An 18,643-nucleotide genomic window follows, 5' to 3' on the forward strand; every position below is an offset into this window, starting at 1 on the left:
ACGGGAGTCCTGAGCCCCAATGGAATTTCATGGATGGCCAGTGTGTTGGTCATCTCTAGAGATCAAGAAAAACATTTTCAGAGCACCTACAAAAGAAATCATACTAAAATACTGAGTTGGTACTCAAGAAACATGTTGTCTTATCAGTGTTGAAAACAGTTGTGTTGAAACATTTGAAATAAAAAGTTCAAAAGAACAGCATTTATTTGAAATAAAAACATAATGAGATCACCCAAACTTTTGTCATATTTTCGCTCCAAACCAGTATTCATTCTTTCTTCCGTGGAACATTCAAAGTATTTTATAAGGTCAGATATTTTAGAAAGGAATCATAAAAGATATTTTGAGAAAGTTTTTTTTTTTTGTATATATTAAATATCATTGGACACCAAAACAGTTTGGTTACCAACACTCTTCAAGTCATCTTATTATATGTTCCACAGATGAAAGAAAGTCAAATTTGGAACGGCATGAAGGTAGAGCAGTAAATGATGACTGAATTTGACAGAACTTTTAATTCAAAGTAACATGCAGCACAGAAACCAAACGTTTTCAATGTTAAACAGTGCAACAGATACAAAACCTAGAAGTGTGTTCTTCAGATGAAAGGTCAATCTTGGATTATGGATTAAGTGTCATGTTGAAAAAGGTTATGGCCTAAGAAAAAAAAGCTGTGCAGGTGTCGATTTTATCTTGGTTTGTAGGGCTCCTTTAATTGATCTCAAATGGAGACTTCAATTTGAAGCAAGACATAATGAAAAATAAAAATCCTCTCAATGAGCTGCAGGACATATGGTTATAAGACTGATAAACACCGTCAGTGAGGATGCTGGTAGAAAGATTTCTTATGAATAAAGGTGTGCTGGTGAGTTTGGTGGTGACTGAGGAGGCTGATGTAGGTGATGTTGTAGTGCTACACACTGCCGTCACTCCTGTCTGCACTGCTGGAGTGCTGCTTCTAATGACAAGCTGCTTTCTGTCGCAGCTCTGGTTCTTTATCTTAAAATACTACTAGAATAAGTTAGTAAAAATGGGAGACTGTGGAATGGAGAAACAACTCAAGATGAAAGTGGAGGATATGCTGTATCTATTCACCTCAAATAAGCACCCACTGTCAATCCAGTCCTGACGATACTGGTCAAAACCACTGGAACATCTGCAGGAGAAACAATATTTGCAACTGTTGAGTCCTGCTTTATCAGTAGACTTGAATTTGAAACACACTGCATCGTCTTATCTATGCAGCGCTATTTTCCATAAATGAAACCTATTCCATCTGATCTGAATCCAATTCTGTCAGCAGTTTGGACTCACTTGGTAGAGGAAGCATCTCAACAGCAGTGACGTTTGAGAGCTCTACCCGATGATAAACTTATTATTATTTGTATTGTTTTCCCATTCAATAAGAGTTACTTACTGGGAAGCTGTTCAATCTTATGAAGAAGCACAAATGCATCAAAGAGCCCGACTTTCACGGGATGTTTCACTGAGTTGATTTTGCTATTGTCAATGGGAACCTAAAAGCAGGTAAGAGTCTACAGTCAGAACTTTCAATATGGTGATGGCAGCTGTAAAACCAATAAGTATCTAAAAAAAAATTGTTAAATGCAAAGGTGATTCTGCCATCCTTGTATAAAGCTGACTGGAAGGTAAACTGCCAAGATGAGATGCATCCTGGAGATACACACGGTCCCATTGAACAACAAGAGCAGTGCCTAACAGGAAGTAGATTAATAATACAGCCATTCAAACATAACATAACAAATTTCATTTTACCATTATCACAGTAAATGACTGTGGAATTCTGTGAGATGCTGAGGTCAAAATTAGCCATGAGAGGAGTGATATACTGAGTAGCAGTCAGCATTTTGTGGATAACGTCTCCTGTGTAGATGAAACCTGAATATAAATTGAATATATATCAAATAAACACTTCTATTCAGCAAAGATTTCTATTTCAAATAATGATAAAAGTTAAAATATACATGATGTTACTCGCCTCCTGTAGCTATATGTAATTTCCTTAATGAATGTCCGTAGAAAGGGAAATTGATGGTCAGATTCACTCTCTATAAGATAAAGAAAACTCCACTAAATTATGTGCACAAAATAAGTAAAAATTTGTACACACTTTGTAGGTGATTGTATGATTGTACCAAAGTCTGGCAATGTGTGTTGGAAAGAATTCCATGAACTCTTCCAAAGCCCATTCATTCAATATTTACGCACAAATATTTGTCTGCACTATCCGTGGGCCCATAGAATTTGAATGTGTTGTAGATATGATCCATATCTCGCTAATGAAAAATACACATTATTTGAAATATAAACATGACAATGTACAGTATATATAGACAATACATTCATGGATGTTCACCTTAATAGATAAATTGTCATGACTCTGATTTGTCACACCTTCTGGAAAGCGCTCTGAATCCAGTCTGCTGTGCTCTTCATAGCACTCTAGATCCTAGTTCTGACTGATCTCGTCCACCATGTCCTTCTCATTTGAATTCTGCCAACGTTGCTTCTATACTGTATCAGTATCTCCAGAGTAATCTGATATTACTGTTAGAATATTCTTCAATAAAAGCTTATATTTATATATTTTTGTACTGCTAAAAATATATAGGTGGTCCATATGAACAGAACTATGAATAACCAGGTATGGAACATTTTATTTCATTTATTGTAAAAGACAATTTCTTTTGTGTGTTTTATAAAAGCCATACTATAAAATAAAAATAATACACAATCAACATTTAACAATAAAATCAGAGGCAAAAGCAGCATTAAAAGCCACTGAATAATAAAAAATAATACAGTTTTAAGTGAAAGTTTAACCCTGTTCCTGGAGATCTACCTTCCTGCAAAGTTTAGCTCCAACCCTGATCAAACACGCCTTAACCAGCTAATTAAGATCTTCAGGAGCACTTGATAATTACAAGAAGGTGTGCTGAAGCAGGGCTGGAACTAGTTAGATCTACAGGAAAATGTTATAACTGTACCTCTGTTTGTGGGAAGAGAGATTTATTTTTTACATTCTGAAATTATGAAGTAAAAAAGTCTTAAGTAACTAGGTAACTCGTATTGCATGTTTAGACTAAATGAAAACATGCAGAAAAAAAACACTTAACACTGGATGGCAATTCCTGTAAGGTAAACTGAACCTGAATAACTGCTAAAATTCCTAAAAAAACATGTGGTCTTGCAGGCAGTGCCATAACCAACTACATTTAATGTCTTCTTTGTACATTTAAATGAAGGGAGCTGCCAGATAACTGCACGCGACTGATGCACTTAATGTTCAGCTTCAAACACAACCACACGAGACTGTCCAGTGAAGTGCATATGAGGAGTTCATGAGAGTTTACAATAAAATAATATGTATTTTGTATACATTAAGCATTTTACATATTGTTTGTTTATTTCACATATTTATGTGTATTATAGTAGTCCTACAGTATAACTGTTTGTTCTGTTGATACTGTTGGTACTGTTGTAAAAAAGGCCAATGGATGTGTATAGAAATGTGCAAGGACTCTTAGACCTAATTTACTGTAGATGACAAAAATCTTTATCCTAGTGTACTCCTAAATGTACTTGAAGGAAACTTTACATACTGCCAGACCTCAGAAGTGAATTTTGAAGATGTGAATGATCACAAAGGAAGCACAGAAATCTAAATTGCAATTTATTTATTTATTTTTTACATTTCTAAATAATACAGTATTTAACCACACTTAGCATTTCATTTCTGGAGTCAACCATGTCTTCTGAACATTACATCAGACTTTGCATGTCAGCATAAACAGAGCCATATTAAACAGTGGTTTAGCAAAGCTATAAGTGATTTAACAGACTTTACAGACATAAAAACTTAACCTTCCATTTTTAATTCATCTGAGCACTTAAAAGTGATTTAGTCCATGCTTGTAGGCCTACTCATATGTCTGAATGTGAGTGTTTGTGTGTGTGTGTGTGTGTGTGTGTGTGTGTGCTTGTTTGAAAGGCAGGAAGAGGGAGTGCTGGTTTACCATTAGGAAACCATTAGGTTCCTGTGAGAAACAAATGGATTAGGGGAGTGTGACATGTCTCATAGAGCTGAGAAGATTCTCTGGCCCTTCTCTGACAGCCCTCTCCTGAATGATGTTAGGTCAGCTCAAGACGCAGGGGTTTAAATTTAAAATTAAAATTAAATGAAATTTATGCATTTAGCAGACGCGACTTACAGTGCATTCAGGCTGTCAATTTTTGTTATCATGTGTTCCCGGAGAATCAAACCCCCAACCTTGCACTTCATAGCGCAATGCTCTACCACTTGAGCTACAGGAACACTAATAAAGTAAAAAAAAAAAAAATAATAATAATAATAAAGTGCGTTAAATCCAATGTATTCCAACCAAGCCTCTATTTGCTGAGATTTAATTTAAAAATATATAAAAGGAAGTCTAAAGGTGAATTCAAAAGGTTAAATGTCAAAACCCATTTACAGTATATGAGAAAGTTCTTGTAATTTGCTTAAACTAAATTTTGAGTGCAGTCATATGATGTGCTGTCATATAAATCTGAAGAGCTTTAAATATAACAGTGTTTACTGATAATATTTTCAGCCTTATAAAGTGAATTCCCAACACTCCAAATAAAATATTAGCACATTAGTAGGCCTCTCTGGCTTTTTATTATGTTGTAGGTAAAAGTTTAAATAAATAATTAAAAAAGTTTTAAAAATGAATGAAAACACTAGGGGTGTCCCAGACTAAAGATTCACATAATCCAATCAGAATTGTCAGGTCTTGCCTATAGTTGACTCGTTGTTTACATCAGGTAGTCAAAAAGTAGGTAAGACAACTTCTCTCTCTCTTTTTTTAAAACATTTTGGATCAATAAACCTAAAGAATAAATGAACAACTCCAGAAAGGCTACACTGCAGACCAGAGGCGTCATGCCCATTCAGATTTCTGAGCCAAGTGGATTTTAAATGCAGCTTTCAAACGACAACAACAACAAAAAAATTGCAGAATATTATTTTTTTATATGTTTGATACAATCACAGCGGTGAGATTAGATCGTTCAGTGCACAGCATCAGTTTCTTAATTTCCAATCTGCATTCGCTGGCTGGCGCTGAGCCAGAGACAGACGCGTTCGTACAACGCTTCATGATAACCAATCAGAAACTATTCTGTTGCGCTTATGGATGCAATGGCCAATCAGAGACGTCCAGAAGAGTAATCACTGAAATGCAGTGTTTTATTTACTTGCTTGCTGATGCTGACTGAATTATTTAGCGAATTCTCTCATCAGAAACAACAAAAAGTGCAGATGTGCGTACGAATGTAAGTAAGATATTCGTTTCATAATGTAAAGTGCTTCAGTGATTTTAATGGGAGTTTAAAGTGCCTGAAAATTTTACATTAATTTTTTTTTATGTTTTGTGGCATTATATGGCACTTAAGTAAAAAGTCGGGTTTTTATGTGTAGTTAATAGATTACACTACATTTCCATATATTGATCAAATAACAATCTATAAAGGTGCAAAACGCGTTTACCTACACATATTTGAGAAACGAGATATTTCCTGATATATTAAGCATGTTTGGAATTGTTTTGAATAAAAAGGGGGGAAAAAAAAACATAAGCCTATATCAGTTATACAGTGCTATCGTAGAATGACTTATACAATGCCCCCCCCCTCCCCCAAATGTGCCCCCTCAAAAATCATGAATGCATGACGCCCCTGCTGCAGACAGGATTTGCATTTGATATGTCGGCAAATCCAATTATATAATTTAATCTGCCTGTGCGATCACGCAAGTTCAACGCAACATCAATGCACCCGAAAACAATAAAAAATTAATTTAAAGAATTTATTGTGAGGAAACCTGTAGTTCTATGTGAAATCAGACACTGGGCACCCCGATATAGCCAAAATGGCATGATTCAGTCATTGTCATACCCACACTCATATTGCAGTCAAGTAGCTATAAGAAAAGTTACTATCAAGCATGTCATCTTCAAGTATAGATTCCCTGTATATAAACAAGACATTTTAATTTTTATCTCATTAAATTGCCCATGTAATGAGCAGTATACATACCTTTTTCTTTTTATTATTCAGCACAAAAAGGACAGTGACAACAGTACATATCACAAAGAGTGTCATTCCCAACCCAACACCAATACCTACAGCTAAACAAAAGGTGTTTTTATTTTGTCATGGTCCTCCTGTACCTGTTATTGATGTGTAACCTGAGAGTGCCAAAATTCTGTCCATACATATGAATGTGTAGCAGTGCCCTCTGCTGTCAGGGGTGAATATCTCACTTAGGATCATGACACTGTCTCCCCAGGTCCCCACAGAACTTCCATATAATAAGTTTTTTTTAATTTTTTTATTTTTTTTATGCTTTATTAATTCAATGCCACAAGAACATGAGGTATTACATATTTACATAATCAAATTAACATTAGCTACCAGAGAAAAGAGAGCGAGAGAGAAAAAGAGAGAGAAAAAGAGAGAGAAGAAAAGTTACATACATTTCAATGATTTCAGAGCATTACATGTTTTCAGTGCTTTTTTGTTTTCTGTTTGTTCCAAGAGATTGATATATAATTTGAAGTCATTTATAAAATGTACAAAATTTGGTTTACATTGAGCCCACTTTTTCTTATGTATATGGAATTTTCCTAACAAAATAAACAATTGTATAATATGTTGTTCTTTACTATTAAATTTTTTTGTTTTCTGTATAAAAAATTACATCAAATATACAAATTTCTATCATACCTTTAATTTTTCTGTTAATATAGAATATAGAATATAGAATTCCAAATCTTTCAAAAATAATCTTGAGTAAATACACTGAAAAAAAAGATGTAAGATAGTTTCTTTTTCTTGACCACAAAATTCACAAGAATATGAAATATTAAGCTTAAATCTTTCCAAAACATGCTTAGCAGGATAAATTCTATGGAGTATTTTGTAAGACACTTCCTTAATTTTGTTATTGATACAAAACTTATTTGGCAATTTCCACGCTTTAACCCAAGAGATATTACCAAATAAAGATGACCAAAAAAATCTTGCTGCAGGTAAGGAGACAGAGCAAAGAGCATTTCTTATAATCTTGTTGCTACACTGTTGTTTTAAAACATCAGTCTTTTCAATGAAAATGTTACCAAAAGGATTAACCATGCTGATTTCTTCTAAGTTACAGTTTTTTAAAAGTAACATCACACTCTTTGGAATTGCTTCAAAAACAATCGCAAATTCTCTTGGTTTAACTGGTAATTGGAATTTCTGAAGAAATTCAGTATACGATAACAAGTATCCATGGGAATTAACTAACTGTCTTACTAAAATAATACCTTCCTTGAACCAAGTATGATAGAATAAAGATTTGTTTTTAAATAATATGTCTTTGTTGTTCCATATGAAATAGCTGTGGGGTGAAAAATTGTGCTTATAAACCAACTTCCACACTAACAGGGCTTGTCTGTGAAAACCGGCCAATTTAACAGGAATTTTGTCAAAAGAAAAATTACATTTCAACAAAAAGTCTATGCCTCCAAGAGTATTAAATATATAATTAGGAAATGCATTCCAAGGACTTTCTCTATCCTTCATAAACTCTATCAACCATTTAATTTTAAAAGTGTCATTGAGAGTATTATAATCTAAGACCTCCAGTCCGCCTTGCTCTTTAGGATTACAAATTACCTCCTTTTTTAAATAATGCGTTTTTTTCCCCCAAATAAAATTATAAAGAATCTGATCTAGATCTTTAATAATCTTGGGAGGCACATCTAATGATAATGACGTATAAACAGATCTAGATATACCTTCCGCCTTTGACAATAAAACCCTCCCAAATATCGAGATGTCCCTCAATAACCATAAATTAAATTTCTTTTTAGTTTTTTCAATAATTGGTTCAAAGTTTAACTGACTCCTTTGTTTTTCATTTTTACAAATTATTACACCTAAATATGTTAATTTATGTTTAACTGGAATAATTTCTATTTCTAAAGAGGAGCAATCTTTAAGGGGAAATAATACAGATTTATCTAAATTCATTTTAAGGCCTGAAACACCAGTGAATTCCTCAATGTATCTTATTATCTTTGGTACTTCAAATTTGTTTTTCAGAAACACTGCAGTGTCATCAGCAAACTGGCTAAGTTTGAATTGTACACCTAAAGCTGTGATACCATTAAACTGATTTCGTTTTATATGTAATGCTAAAACCTGAGTAACTAACAAAAATAAAAAAGGAGAGAGAGGGCATATAACGGCTCCTGAATGTTTTTTCCAGACCAGAAAAATCACGCTTCAACTGATGCCTTCAATCTTTTAATGTCTTCCTTTCAGGAATCATGAAATTCAATATCACAAAAATTGAATGGACACCGTGAAAAAACTGAAAAATAAACCAAAATTACAATCAAATTTGTTGAAGTGATTCTACCATGACATCACTCGAAACTGAAAACTGAAATCAATGTACACAGTACATCAAATTATAAATAAACAATAACCAAAATGCATACAAACATACCGTGTGCTTTCCAATCGGGACTCAGGAGACATTAGTAGACAATTTTGCTCGAACACTCTTTCTATTTTACCTCTTTCGATTTGTGTGCGACACCTCGTGTTTCTCTCTTATCTTTTTTCTTTTTCCTTTTCCGGTGAGCACGCAAAATATAAAATCACATGACCAATACGTCTTATATTACTCCTTTTCCCCCCTGGGGTGTCACTATTACCAAACTATCATGTAGATCAATACAATTTTCACACAAGTATTACCACAAAATTTATAAAACAAAACAAACAAACCAAAAACCTTTCAAAAGGTAAAAAATATCTGCGACATTTACACTGCCACCAAAATTACAAGGATTTATGACAGTAATATTTTGAACAAATAAAATAAATCCTGCAATTTTTCCTATAAGCTGTTACTTAACTTTCATTCATCTTTCTACACTTTCATAAACAGTATTATTTTTGCCTTCGTTTGAATTTTACTATTTTAGATGTCAAAACTAATTAGTCTAATCCTTGTGGTTACACTCATAGTTTAAGAGCTGTTTTCAACTATTACTACATTTTTTTGGATTGGACGCTCCAAAATGGATGTGTTTGTCAATCGCTCACCCTTTTTTCCTAACTTACTTTGTTCCATTTGCAGTTTAACCTTTCGCACTAACCCATCATCTTCTGCATTTGCCTTAACGACTCTAGCTAGTCTCCATTCATTTTTGGGAACATTGTCATCTTTGAGAATTACTACATCTCCAACGTAAACATTTCTTCTAGGCGTATGCCACTGTTGTCTGAGGCTTATGTTGGCCAGGTATTCTTTGCGCCATCTGCTCCAAAACTGTTCTGACAAGTACTGCACTCTCCTCCATCTTTTCCTAGCGTACAAATCTTCACGGACAAATTTGCCAGGAGGAGGAAGAGGCACTGAGGTCTTCATCGTGAGCAGATGATTAGGCGTCAAAGGCTCAGCACTCTTTGGGTCATTTATTGTGTTAGTGGTAAGCGGACGACTATTTACAATCGACATTGCCTCATACAAAAATGTCCTTAATGAAGTGTCATCCAGTCTTCCTTTAGCTTGTGCCAGAACAGCATTCATCACACTCCTAACAGTCCTTATCTGGCGTTCCCACACACCACCCATGTGGCTTGCTTCAGGAACATTCATAAGGAAGTCACATTGTTTGCTTGCAAAATATGTAGATATCCTCTCTTGGTCCAGATCTTTCAAACCTTTCTCCAGCTCATACTTAGCCCCCACGAAATTCGTGCCTTGGTCAGATCTGATCTGTCGCACAGCTCCTCTGATTGCTATGAAACATCTTAAGGCATTTAGAAATGCATCGGTGGAAAGATCTTCTAGCATCTCTAAATGTACAGCCCTGGAGCTCAAGCATGTAAACAACAGTCCATACCTCTTAAATTCCTTCCGACCTTGTTTTGTGTAGAAGGGGCCAAAACAGTCAATACCAGAATACGAGAATGGAGGTGAGGGTTCCACTCGGTCAGCTGGAAGGTCAGCCATACGTTGTTCTTCGACTGATCTACGCAGCTTTCTGCAATTAACACAATTTTTGATGTTCTTGGCCACTACATTGCTTGCACCTAATATCCAATATCCACTTGCTCTGAGCTCATTCAAGGTTTGACCGCGGCCTTGATGTTGAGTTTTCTTGTGGCAATGGTCAAGTATTAGTTGTGTGACAATGCCTTCCTTAGGAAGAATTACTGGATGTTTCAACTCAAACGTTGCGTTAGACTTTCTTAATCGTCCTCCAACCCTGAGCAGATCATTCTGGAGGATGGGATCAAGTTGGTATAACTTGTTGTTCTTTGGCAGCTTAGCAGGGTTTTGACTGAGCAATTTCAGTTCTTCTTCAAAGGCTTCCTTTTGTGCTGCCTTAATGAGCACAATAGCTGCTTTCTCTTTCTCTTCTACACTAATGAACCCTGACTTGTCTTTGTTCACCAGTCTTTTGATCCTAGCAATAGCATTGAGGGCTGTATTCCAATCTGAGAATCTTGAGAGTCTTTCAAGGAAGCTACCTCTTATACAGGCATCTGTGTTCAGGACCTTTACCTCAGGGTCACCTACAAGAAGCACTGGGGATTTTTCATGAGTGCTAATCTCTTGTTCCCATAAGAATTTGGGACCCATCAACCAACTTGAGTCAATCAGGTCTGCCACCTTGAGACCCCTAGACGCACAGTCTGCAGGATTCTGACTTGTTTCCACATAGAACCATTGTCTTGGATCTGTAGAGTCTCTTATCTTCTGCACACGATTAGCCACAAAAACATGAAAGCGCCGGGGTTCGTTCTTGATATACCCTAGCACTACCTGGGAATCTATCCAGAAAAACTCCTCATTTACCTTCAGATCAAGCTCTTCCTTAAGAACATGGCTTACTGCTGCAGAAACTGTGGCTGCGGTCAGCTCAAGGCGTGGTATGCTGAAAACCTTAGTAGGAGCTACTCTGGCCTTACCCATGACCAGTGCACAATGTACTTGTTCATCAGCAACAATCCTGAGGTATGAACACTGCCCATATCCCTCACTGCTGGCATCTGAAAAGTGATGCAGCTCTATTTTCTGGATTCTGCCCATATTTTCAGGAATGAAGCATCTTGGTATTTTGATCTTTTGGAGGTTCTCCAAGTCATGGATCCATGTATCCCACTTTGGCTTGAGATCAGAAGGAAGAGGTTCATCCCATCCTACCCCTCGTTTGCACATCTCCTGGAGCACTTTCTTCCCAGTCAAAATATATGGAGCAAGAAAACCTAATGGGTCGTACACACTTGCAACTACTGACAGAATTCCTCGCCGAGTGGCAGCCTTTTCATTAAGGTCAACTTTGAATGAGAATGTATCCGTCTCTATGTTCCACTTTACTCCCAGCACACTCTGCATTGGAAGTTCATTGTAGTTCAGATCTACATCCTTCACAACACTGGCACGTTCGCTCTCTGGAATTGCACTCAAGACTTCTCTGCTATTGGACACAAACTTGTGTAAACGCAAGTTTCCCTTAGCCAAGGCTTCCTGCGCTTCACTAACCAACTTGTTGGCCTTCTCGATGGAATCAACGCTTACAAGTCCATCATCCACATAGAAATTTTTGCGAATGAAGCTCGCTGCTAGTGGGTAGTCCCTCTCATATGTGCTGGCAAGATATTTCATGCCGTAGTTCGCACAACCTGGAGAGGATGCAGCTCCAAAAATATGTACTCGCATGCGGTATTCCTTGGGTTCCCTTTCGGTGTTCCCTTTTTCCCACCATAGGAATCTCAGGAAATCACGATCTTCTGGACTGACATGAAAGCGGTGGAACATCTTTTCCACATCACAAACAATTGCAATCTGATGCTCACGAAATCTGCACAACACTCCAGTAAGAGCATTTGTTAAGTCTGGGCCTGTGAGTAAGTGGTCATTTAGAGATTTACCTTCAAATTTGGCTGAACAGTCAAATACCACTCTTATTTTTTCTGGCTTCCTGGGATGATACACCCCATGGTGCGGAATGTACCAGGCGTTGCCTTTTTTCGGTGTGGAATCTGCTTCTTCGGCATCACCATCTCCAAAGACACCATCCATAAATCTCACATAGTCTTCTCTGAACTTGGGATTTCGCTCCAATTTTCTTTTCAAATGCTTCAAACGAACCGTAGCCAGTTGCTTATTGTTCGGTAATGGAGGACGTTCTCTGAATGGCAAGGGCATTTCCACATGTCCTTCTTTGTTGTGTTGAGTCGTTTCATTCAACTGTTGAAGAAATTGAATGTCCTCCTGGGATATTGTTTTTTCCCTTGAGTCTGTATCTCGAAAATCTGCTTCTAATGTCCTGATTACTGAAGCAGGTGTGATTGCTGGGAGTTCCTTCACAGAAATGCGATGACAGAACCCCGCTACTTTTCTAGAGCAACCATGGGGTGTTATGGATCCCACTACACTCCAGCCTAAGTCTGTCTTGACTGCATATGGTTCGTGATCCTTCCCTGATATCACTTGGGTTGGCTTTAGAGCTCTTGGACAATCAAAGCCAATGAGAAGCCCTACAGGACAATTCAACAACTCTGGCATCTTATCTGCAACACTGAGCAAGTGAATCCATCTCTGAGCCTTCTTGCAAGTAGGAATGCTATCTCGTTCCAAGGGAATGTATTCTCGAGTGTATACGGGTGGCAACTCGATGTACTCTTGCAGACTATAACCTCTCACTCTTAGTCCAACTGCTCTCTGACAATTCACTATTGAAGCTCTATCAGTCATTGTGGACAGCTTTAATTTCACAGGTTCTGTCTTTGCTTGCAGTTTGTCACAGATGTCCTGACTGATAAATGTATTACTGCTCTGTGTGTCCAGTAATGCATAAGCTAGAATTTCTGTGCTGTCCTTAGTTGCACAAGAGAGCCAAACTGGAACTATCATCGAAGTGTGATTACCTTTATCGATCTCCACACTGCATAAGCTAGTTGAAACCCTTTCATCAGGTAACACTTCTGGCTTTCCTCCTTGAGAGCGTTCTTCATGAAGTGGAGAGGGGTGACTCTGCTTGCAGATGTTGCAAGTAGCTCGTTTTCTACAGTTTTTGGAGACATGGCCAACTCTGAGACAACCAAAGCACATCTTGTTGTTCATAACAAACCTTTTCTTCTTCTCAAGAGGCATTGCCACAAACCTTTCACATTTGTATATAAAATGATTTTGCTGACAACAGACACATTCTATTTGTCTCTTATCTTGAGTGACAGAAGGGTTTAGTTTAGTACCTTTCTCTCTTTCCAATGCACTCTTTGCAATGGGTTTAACATTTTGTGCCAGAGCACTGGCCTTGAGACGTTTCTGCTCCTTTCCAGGCCTTTCATCTGCATGTTTTAAAGCAAGTAGAGAGGAAACAGGATTACATGCAATGCGTGCCTCCTCTGCCACAAAGTCAGAAAAATCAGTGAAGCTTGGGTATGGCTTCTCTTCATCTAGTGCTTTAGTGACATACCTATTCCAGCGAGTTGTTATCCAGTCAGGAAGTTTCTGAAGCAATTTCTGGTTTTCTTCGCAATCGTCCAAAACCCTCAAACCATGTACATGAGGCATTGCATTTTTGCAAGAGATGAGGAAATCACTAAACTCCCTTAGTTTCAGTGATTCTTTGGGTCCAAGTTTTGGCCAGTTATTAAGCTTTGCTCTGAACGCTCTTTGAACTACAAAGGGGTGTCCATAACGTTTGTTCAGGGCATCCCAAGCTTGTGTGTATGCATCCTCATCACTCCTATAAAATGTTCCCTCTAGTACACTAAGCGCATCTCCACTTATGTACCTTTTCAGATAGAACAACCGATATGCTGGGCTTGTACAGTTTGTTTCAATCAAAGCTTTAAAGCAGGTTCGCCATTCTGTGAACTTGAGTGGGTCACCCGTAAACGTGAATGGCTCTGGAGCTGGAAGTTTAGTCATTGCCAAGGATTCTTTTAGTGCTTTCACTAATAAGACCTCATCTACTTTGGTCTCTAGCTCATTTTCAGAGCAAGGTTGAGCTAAAGTTTCTTTCTTGATGCAAAAAGGGTTATTGTGGTGCAGTGGCAGCTGACTTGAAGGCATAGTGCTTTTTTCTTTAGAATCTTCTATTTCAGCATTTAATCTTGATTCCTCTTCTGCATACACAATATATTCAGCTTCCATTACTTCAAGATCTCTTTGCTCTTCCAGCATTTTTAACTTCTCTTGTTGAGCTAGTACCTCTTTTCTTTGAGCTGATATTTCTTGTTCTCTCTTTAGTTCAGCACGTTTTGCAGCTAAGCGTGCCGCTCTTTTTCTTTTTATTGACATACTACTTCCATGTTGACTATCTCTTTCAGCTCTCGACACAGTTGAACCATAAATTGACCTGGCGTCATCTCTTTGCAGTAACTGAGTAAGTGTTTCTTTTACAGCTTCAGCATCAAACTCCTTTATGCCAACTTCTGCGCAACGTCCTTTCAGTAGTGCAGTTATTTCACTAGTAACTGAAGTGCAGCTATCCATTCTCCTCCTTATATCTTGAGATGGGACGTTCAGTGCACGAATACTCTCATATATTTGTTTTAACTCTGCTTCACGTTTCTCTGATGTCACCATCATATCATCTAACCCGGTTTTAGAGCACTCTTCTTTCAGCTTGGATCTGATAAACTGAGCTTCAGCTTTGAAGTTTAAGTATGTGAGCATAAACTTCTGTTCTCTTCTTGCTAATTCGTCATGTCTCAACTCAAGCATTTTTTCAGTTGGACGCCTTTCTCTTTCTGATCGTCTAACTGCCTGCTCAACTCGTGATGGTGACTCCTGGAATTTAGTCTTATTAACTTCCAGATCTGCATTAATTTCAGCTAAGCGTTCTTCATATTTTTCTCTGTCAATGGCATCAATCTCAGTTTCTAATTTCCCCTCTAATTGTGCTTTTTCTTCTTCAAGAGCTTGAATCACTTGGTCTAACACACAGCTCTCTGATCTATCTTGATCCATGTTGGTAACTTGCTTTAAACTACACTATTATTCAGCTTTACCCTGCTAACAAGCTGTAATTCCATCCATGAGAAAATAGCACAATGTCAATTATTAAACAAGTTACACACTATCAATTTAACTTGAAAGGTATGAAAAGCAAACATTTGTTAAAATCATTTGCTAACTATTTTAACTTGAATAAATGTTATTCAACCAAGAAATGAAAATTCAAGCTAAAAAGATACAGTCTGACCTGCAAATCCAAAGGTAGCAACTCTTATTGAAAGCTGAATTGTCCAAAAACATCGCAACGTTGCCGCCTTGTGGCTGTCATTCGTCACTGCAGCACTATTGTCTTGCGTTGCCCTTCCACACGGCAAGGAATGCAGTCACGCGAAATGCAATAGTTTCAATGCGACGAAATCGCGTAGAATGGCGGCGTCCTCACTTTACCCAACAGCTGCAGTTTTCCACCGAAGTCGACTGGACTATGCTCTTCACATCGAGGTCTGGCAATCTTTCCTTTTCCACGATGAACTCTTGCACTCGTCCAGGGGAAAGTAAACAGACGTTTTTTTCACTATAACGGCTCCTGAATGTTTTTTCCAGACCAGAAAAATCACGCTTCAACTGATGCCTTCAATCTTTTAATGTCTTCCTTTCAGGAATCATGAAATTCAATGTCACAAAAATTGAATGGACAACGTGAAAAAACTGAAAAATAAACCAAAATTACAATCAAATTTGTTGAAGTGATTCTACCATGACATCACTCGAAACTGAAAACTGAAATCAATGTACACAGTACATCAAATTATAAATAAACAATAACCAAAATGCATACAAACATACCGTGTGCTTTCCAATCGGGACTCAGGAGACATTAGTAGACAATTTTGCTCGAACACTGTTTCTATTTTACCTCTTTCGATTTGTGTGCGACACCTCGTGTTTCTCTCTTATCTTTTTTCCTTTTCCGGTCAGCACGCAAAATATAAAATCACATGACCAATACGTCTTATATTACTCCTTTTCCCCCCTGGGGTGTCACTATTACCAAACTATCATGTAGATCAATACAATTTTCACACAAGTATTACCACAAAATTTATAAAACAAAACAAACAAACAAACCAAAAACCTTTCAAAGGTAAAAAATATCTGCGACATTTACAGGGCATCCTTGCCTAATACCACGATGAATATCAAATCTTTGTGAGGTGCCATGCGCAAGTTTGACAGAACTATTGCACCCACTATACAATGTTTTGACTGCTTTCAAAAACATATCTCCAAAACCAAACAATTTAATAAATTTGAAAATAAAATTATGAATCACTGTATCAAATGCTTTATAAAAATCAATAAATAAAATAAAACTATCATCCTCGATAAAGTGATTATAATCAATCATATCTAATACTAGCCTAATATTATCCCTGATATGACGGCCTTTCATAAACCCAGACTGTTCTATATCAATTATTTTGTCTAAACCTTGCTTCAATCTTCTAGCAAAAATCATTGCATACAATTTACTGTCATTATTTAATAAACTAATAGGCCTCCAATTTTCAATGAATAACTTGTCTTTTTTAGGTTTGGGAATCAATGTTATAATTCCTTGTTTTAATGAAGCAGGCAATTCTCCATTTTGAATATAGCTTCCACAAATACTAACTATAAAAAAGGTGAAAGTTCTTTAGAAAAAGTCTTATAAAACTCACTGGTTAGCCCGTCATTGCCTGGAGATTTGTTATTCTTTAATAAGTTAATGCACTCTCTCAACTCTTCACTATCTATTTCTTTATCACAATTATTCTGAAAGTTCTGGTCTATTTTTTGGTATCACTCACTAAATTATTTAAAAAGGTATCCATATTTGAAGTAGCTGATATAGGAGAATACAAATTACTAAAAAACTGAGCAACATATTTTGAAATAACTGAAGAATTATCTACTAATTTGTTGTTAATCATTAATTTAGAAATTGAGGCAAAATCATGGTTTCTTTTTTCAAGGCCAAAAACATATTTTGTATTTTTTTCCCCTTTTTCTAACCATTTAAGTCTAGTTCTAACAAATGCTCCTCTTGCTTTATCCTCATAGATCTTATCTAATTCAATTTGCAATAAATCCAATTTTTGTAACTCACAATCAGTTAACATTTCCTTCTTCTTTTTACACAAATTAAAAATATCCTCAATAATAGATTTTTCCTTAATATTTTTATTCTTTGTTTCTAATTTTCCTTGATTAATAAATGCCTTTCTAATATCAAACTTCATTAATTCCCAATACTTTCCATATGATTTTTCTAACTCTGCAATGTCTTTATATTTTTCAATAATACTTTTAATTTTTTCCTTTAAACATTCATTTTCAAGCAATTTGTTATTTAATTTCCAATAGCTGGCATGCTTTTTAAATCATTTTTCTTGTACCATATTTATTTTTATAAAAATTCCTTTATGATCTGTCATTATGCAAGGTTCTATCAATACAGAGGTCACATTATTAGTTAAATCATTAGACACTAACCAATAGTCAATACGAGAATGAAGAGATGAGTCCTTATTACTCCATGTATATTCTTCCTTGTCTGGATTTTTACTTCGCCACACATCAATAAGACCCAATCTTAAACATACATTATCCAATTCACTAGAAGGGCCTGGTCTAGTTTTAGGAGGCCATCTATCAATGGTTTCTTTAAACACAGTATTGAAATCTCCTCCCCAAATAACTTGGGCTGAAGGATAAAGGGAAATAAAATGCTGAATCCTAGATTCAATATTTGAAAAAAGTATTCCGTTGTTTACTTTGTTATTGGTGGCATAACAATTGACTACTACAAAATGTTCGTTATCCTGTAAATTTATCTTGCAAAATAGCGACCCCCGCTGAGCGGTTGCTGCCAAATGACAACCAAATCTCTTTTCCCCACTGATTTTTCCAAAACACAGCATCTGAAGAATATGCGTGCGTTTCCTGAATTAAACAAAAATCTACACTTTTCCCTTTGCAATACAAAAATAAAGCTTTTCTCTTCAGAAGATCACGAATACCTCTGGCATTGATAGAAAATAAAGAAAGAGACATAAACGTTCAACGATTAATTAAGAACCACAAGAGTAAATAAACCTTAAACTTTAGACTTTTATATAATGGGATCCTCACAAATGTTCGGCAAAATTATTATTAGTATTTTACAGTTGCAAACATTAGGGAAAGTAAAAAATTAACGAGCATCCAGTTCCAAAAGCATACATTTCTTATTTTCTTTTTTTCCTTTCCCAAACAAAGATTAACATATCTTACAAAACACCGCCAATTGCAGACTGCAACAAGACGATTATAAGTCTATGTAGTACCGTTGCCTTCTTCAAGACGAATCTCTTTACCGTCGACGAAAGCCCTCGCTCCGCTGAAGTATGCATTTCTGCCTTCTTTCCTTGCTCTCTCCACAGTCGGCCAAAGACGATTCCGTGCTTCCATGTCAAAAGATGTCAAGTCCTCCTTAAATCGAAGCCCCTTGGTAGTCAGACACTCATTGTTTTTTTGAGTTTTTCCAGATTAAATCTCTGGCTGTACGGGAAACGAATC

This window comes from Carassius carassius, chromosome 12 (assembly GCF_963082965.1).
Source record: "Carassius carassius chromosome 12, fCarCar2.1, whole genome shotgun sequence".
Taxonomy (NCBI): domain Eukaryota; kingdom Metazoa; phylum Chordata; class Actinopteri; order Cypriniformes; family Cyprinidae; genus Carassius; species Carassius carassius.